A 6,604-nucleotide genomic window follows, 5' to 3' on the forward strand; every position below is an offset into this window, starting at 1 on the left:
ACCAAACTTATAGGACAAGTCGAAACGATCTTAAAAGAGAGTCCGGAAGAGTTGGATGCAAAAACAAGGGACCGACTACGAAGAATCGACTCGATGTTAAGCGAAAAGTTGACATTGTTAAACACGCTCAACGATCAAATAATAGCCGTATGCAAGGTGGAAGAAATTGAGAAAGAAATAGAAGAGACAGAAACATTAACAATGCACATCATGGACACGAAAGCGGGCATTTCAACGAGGACAACGCCTCCTGTAACGAAAGTCGTTCCTGGTGAAATTATCAAACCTCCAGCACAAGTTCATACAAATGTAGAGCTGCCAGAACATCCTACAGCGTCTTCAGGATTTACCAATCAAGGAATACAACCCTTTACGAATCCCTTCAGCTCGCATCAGCCTACCTTGAAAGCGAAATTGCCGAAGTTTTTCTTATCCAAATTCTGCGTTTCGATAACTAGCTGGATCAGTTTCTGGGGTGCTTACAATTCTGCGGTTCACAACAATGCAATGTTATCTAAAGTCGACAAATTCAAGTACTTAAATTCCCTTTTGGAAGGAGAAGCGAAGCGATCTATTCAAGGCGTTACTTTGTCAGAGTCAAATTACGATTCAGCGGTGTAAATTCTTCATGAGCGCTCCGGGAAACCCCAACAAATGATATCTGCTCATATGGATGAAATCGTAAAATTACCACCGAGCACAAGTGATCGACCATCTTCGCTCCGTTTCGTTTACGAGAAATTAAGTGTTCATGTGAGAGGATTGAAGTCTCTCGGTGTCACAGCTGAACAATATGGTAGTTTGCTATTCCCTCTTGTTATGTCGAAGCTTCCCGACGACGTTCGATTACAGATTACACGAAACGCCTAAGAAGAAATCTGGAAAATCGAGGATTTACTTGAAACGATTAAGAATGAAATGAGAGCTCGAGAGGCGAGCGAAGGAATTCTAGTTACGTCCGATTCTATGAAAAAGCCGCCGCTATCAAACCGTCCACCGTTCAAGCCAAAGGAAAAGGCTACGTCTTCAACATTCCTGTCCAATCAAGGCCTTCAAGGTGGCGAAAAATTTACTATTCGTTGTGCATACTGCGAAGCATTTCACTACTCCGCATCATGTCCAAAGGTAATCGACCCCGCAAAACGGAAAGAAGTTCTACAATGAAAGCACCGATGACTTATCTGTCTTAGAGTTGGGCATCGTAGCAGCGAGTGCCACACGACCAAAACATTTCGCCATTGTAACAAACGTCACCATCAAACCATCTGCGAAAAAGGCGCACCAAATCAACAACTTAGCACTACTTCTATCGCAAACGACAAATCCGAGAATTCCCAAGTCACCCCGACAGCAGCTTTACGAAAGGTGAAAACGGGGAACAGTGCTTCTATAAACCGCGACAGCTGTGGCCACCAATGAGGATGGCACCAAAATGACACGAGGGAAAATTCTCTTTGATAGTGGTAGTCATCGTTCTTATGTCACCAATGAATTAAGTCACGATTAAATCCTAAGTCCTACAAAACCGAGATGTTGAACTTAAACACTTTCGGTGAGCAGAAATACCGAAAGCAGAGCTGCGAATTAGTGAAAGTTCGTCTCAGCAAACCTGGGCTTAATGAAGGAGTAGAAATCTCCGCGTTAACTTTTCCTGTTATTTGTTCCTCTTTACAAAGCAAGGTGCATATCAGCAAGTTTCCGCAACTCGAGACCCAGGAGTTAGCCGACGAAATTTCAACGATGGAAATAATGATTCGATAGACATACTTATCGGGTCTGGCCATTACTGGAACATTGTGTATGGAGAAAAGATTCGATGCGAATCTGGCCCTATTGCGATTAGCAGCAAGCTCGAATGGCTTTTGTGCGGTCCAGGTGGAGAGTCGGTTGGTAACGCCTCTGTCTCTAATCTCGTTATTACAGAAGTGTTGGCTGATTTTACACGATTTTACATTCGCTTTTACACGAAGGAACACGACCAGCTGGTGAACACTTTGAAGCATTTCTGGGAAGCCGAATCGACTGGAATTAAACCGGAACAAGTTAAAGAATCGATGGGAATTTCTTTAATCAAGGATCTGAGTTAAGATGGAAAACGTTATGTCGTCTGTCTCCCCTGGAAGGAGGAGAGAGAGGTAATACCAAGTGAATACCAACTGAGCCGCAATCATTTGAATTCATTGCATTACAAGCTAAGACGAGATCAAGAGTTACTAAACGAATACGATAAGATCATCATAGAACAGCTACAACCGGGGATCATCGAAGAAGTAAGGGCCGAAAGTGACAACAAATTTAGCGAAACCGTGCATTATTTACCCCATAACGCAGTTTTTCGCCGAGATAGAGTTCGAGTAGCCTACAATGGTTCTGCAAAGTCGCCTGGAAACAAGTACTCTTGAAACGATTGCTTAGAAGTTGGACCAAACCTCATTCTGCAATTATTTGATGTTCTCGTGAAGTTCAGGTCCGACCCAATTGCCCTAACTGGTGATATCGAGAAAGCCTTCCTCGTGGTCTAAATGAACGAAGCAAGCAAGGACATGCTGCGGTTCCTATGGTTCAAAAACCTGTGCGAAATTACCTCCGACGTCATCCAGCTTCGATTCTGCCGGTTGGTCTTTGGTCTAAGACCTTCACCTGCGATACTTGGTTCCACCATTCGTCATCACTTGGATTCTTGCGAGAGATTAGACCTTGAGCTAGCCTACGTAATCAATTTGCTGAGAGAGCGCTTGTATGTGGATGATTTTCGGGGAGGAGCGGATTCAATAGAGAAAGCCCAAGAAATCTCCAAGAATTCGAAAGACATCGTGTGACATTCGAAAGACATGATCAATTCATCAGAGAAATCTCGGGAAACATTTACATCGAAGTCAGCCGATTTTACACAAGACGACGAGTCCTACAAGAAGTCAATGGTTGGTCCAGCCGATAATAAATATGGCAAGTTCGTGAAAGTCCTTGGTGTCAATTGGAATATCAAAGCCGACGAATTTCTCTTCAACTTCACCTAGTTAGTCAAGTTTGCTAACACATTGACCGTCACGAAAAGGTCACTACTGAAGATTAGTGCAAAGGTTTTCGACCCGCTGGGTTTTCTTAACCCTTACGTAATACAGCTAAAGTGCATGTTCCAGGAGCTTTGCACGGAAAAAATCGACTGGGCCCAAGAGCTACACCGAAACTGGCTATCGAAGTGGACATCGTTCCTGTCCGAATGAACTGGAATCGTTGAACAAAGTCAGAATCCCGAGATGTTATTTCATCACGACTTCAAAACCTAATTCTGTCTAGCTACATGGCTTCAGCGACGCGTCAAAACAAGCCTACGCAGCAATTGTCTATCTTCGGCCATGTTACGACGATGGACGTGTTGCTGGCCGTTTGTTGTGTTCCAAGACAAGAATAGCCCCAGTCAAACAGCAATCAATTCCTCGCCTCGAGTCGTTGGGAGCCTGCACTCTCGCGAGACTAATGAACACTGTTCAGAACTCTCTGCCCGAAGAAATCAGGAAATTTTACTGGACTGACTCTAAAACTGTCCCAGGCGTGAATAGTCCAATGGTCAGTGCGCTGGACTCTAGGTCAGATGGCCCGGGTTCAAGTCCTGGCTGGGGCTTGACTTTGTGTCCTCAAGCAAGACGCTTCACTCACATTGCTTCGTCTTCTCGGATAGGACGTAAAGCCAGAGGTCCCGTCTCCTGCACCTATCAACTAGTTAATTTCGGCAGGGGGCGTTAAAGAACCCACATCACGAGATTACTGTGTTGTGGTCTGGCCTGTTTACTGGGACACATTGTTATTTAATCGCTTTCACCATACTTGCAATACTAAAAGGACTAAAATATACTTATGAACAAGACACAGAAGAGAATGGGGGACAAAGGTGCGGGACATACAACAGAGCTAGGCTCCAAATTAAGTGTGCCCATACGAGAAATACACAAATACTAACTTTGTAAACAATAGACAGTGTGAAAAGTATATAAAAAAAATAAGTAAATAAAAGAATAAAGAAAAAAAGGAAAAAAAACAAAACGATAGGAATAAATCCCTCATGCAGCCGATAGAAATTCCTAATAGCAGCAGTTACCAACTAATAGAAGATCACGTGACCTACTGCATTTGCAGCAGATCGACTTCCAGGTGTTAAAGTTAGTGACGTCATAGTTGTACGAAAAGCAGCTGAATAGCGTTGGAGTACGTGAGAGTTTTAACAAATGGTAAACACCTCAGCGTATACTATTGAGTTATGGATGCACGCGGGAGGTTGCTAAGGACGAAAGAAGCGTAAGAGTCGCTCGAGGCGATAGCCGAGAGCGACTCTAGCTTCTTGAGTGCTTAGCAAACCTCCCGCGTGCATCCATAACTCAATAGTGTACGCTGTGGTGTTTACCATTTGTTTTATAATATAACATTGATACATTGTAGCTAAAGAGTTCCCTTTTATTTAACAAATCTTACCCAACCAGAAAAAACAAGCGCGCGCGGAAAAATAGTCTTTGCATTTGCTCACGTCAGCAGCGTACACCCATGGGCAAATGGGGGACGCTAAATTGACCAATCAAAGCGCGCGCTTTACTTTGGTTATGTTATAAAAATTGATTGAGAGAACTAATAATGCGAGTGGATACAGGTAAGGTATTCCAGAGTTTAGCGACACGATTAAAGTAACTAAATTGAAAAAGCTTTGTACGGCTTTGTTTCATCAGCAAGGTCAAACACAAGGTCAATAAACGTAAACCAGACGAAGTCCTAGAAGTGTGCCGAGACGAACAGCTTTGCGCCAATGAAATCAACCACGCCGAGACCTACTGGATACGAACGATCCAAGCCAACTCATTTGCCAGTGAAATCCAATTTCTACGTAATGGAAACCAATCGAAACCCAGACGAGTGGAACAATTGACGTTGTTTCTCGACGAGAAGCAAATGTTGCGCTGTCGCGGTAGAATTAACAACTCCTTAGCCTGCAGAACAGGCGTTCTAGTGTCTGCCAAGCCACTAAATGGTCTTGTTCCATTCATTAATCAAACGAATTTTTAAAAATGCTCAATATGCTAATGATATGCTGATAACATCCTAATCTGCGGTTCATTACCTTAAAGTGCAGATCTTTCAAAACTCTAGAGAACTTTTAAAAATGCACTATATCCTAATGATATCCTAATATTATTCAAAAAAAGTTGTGACCGTACACGGGAAAACGTACTTTAACGTTTATCCGTTAGACGGGCAAAACCGTTAGTCATCCGTCAGTTGCCCGTTAGAAACTTTTCACAGAAACGTTAGAAGCGTTAACAGAACCATTAGCTTTAAACGTCACTGCGTTAGATCGAAAAGTTTAGCCGTTAGCCGTTAGCCGTTAGCATCAGAACGTCAGAACGTTAGTTGTATCCGTTAGAACGGCTAGGTGAGGCGTTAGAAAACATCATACCTTCCGTTAAATGGATGAAAGCCATTAGTTTCCGTTAGCCGTTAGCATCCGAGCGTTAGAGCGTTAGTTGTATCCGTTAGAATGTCAGTTTCGTAAACAACAAACACAAAGAAATGAAAATAGCAAAATTTCTGAAACCCGTTATTGAATTCCTATAGTTTTCTATACATGCTAAGTCGCCCTAGAAAATTCGAAAACTTTCCCACCAAGATAACGCTTTCGGGAAAAAATTGAAAGGACCGCTAAACATTTCGGCTAAGGAAATAGGTCGTCCTTGTTGTGGGCTGTTATTTTCGGGAAAGGCGAAAAACAGCCCTAAAAAATTCGTTAGTCTGAATTCACTACTTGAACGACCGAACAGATCAAATTTTTTTGCGATTCGAATAATTCATTTATATTGCTTTTAAGGTACACTCGGAAGCATAAACGGGGCATTTCAGATCATTTTCTAGAAAACGGTTTTTGGGTGCCCCTGACAAGTCGACCTTTTGGCGAGCGGAGTGAGCTGGCTTTTTTGGCGGCGAAGCGGCCAACCGCGAGCGACAAAGTCGCGAGAGGTCGCCATATGAAATCCAGCAAAGAACTTTTTAGAAAGTCTAGGATTTACTCAGGTGGGAATTTTCCCCTTAATTTAGGCATCGAAATGCCTAAAAATAATGTATATTAACAAGAATAATTAAAGTCCTGGATGCGGCTCGCAAGATATGACTCGTTCTAAGATACCAAATTTGCATAACGTCGTTTACGATATATTCACGCATCGCAAATATCCTTCCTACTGGATGATTAAGTGATCACTGTGTCAAGCTGTTGAATTTTTCTCGTCTTCGCACAACATAATTATCATTTGACATTCTCGACTATAATATTGAACATTACTTTTGTCCAAGATCTTTTTTATTTCTGACGACGGCAAAGGGTATACAGCAACAAAGCGTTCGAATGCAAAATAATGTTGTCACTGAAAATGTGCGCCAGGAAAGTGAGGGAGTTTGTTCATAACGCGTTTCTTGACTTTGTTTAGATGTGCTTGTGACCTTTCAAAAACATCCAAGTTTAATAATTGCGATCCGGCTATTTCCCTTTCAGGCAGGGCCATCAAACGCTCCTTAGTTGAAACATTCGACAATCGCGACTTTTTTTAGAGAAATTTACATTTTTACC

Source organism: Stylophora pistillata, chromosome 7, assembly GCF_964205215.1.
Source record: "Stylophora pistillata chromosome 7, jaStyPist1.2, whole genome shotgun sequence".
Taxonomy (NCBI): Eukaryota; Metazoa; Cnidaria; class Anthozoa; order Scleractinia; family Pocilloporidae; genus Stylophora; species Stylophora pistillata.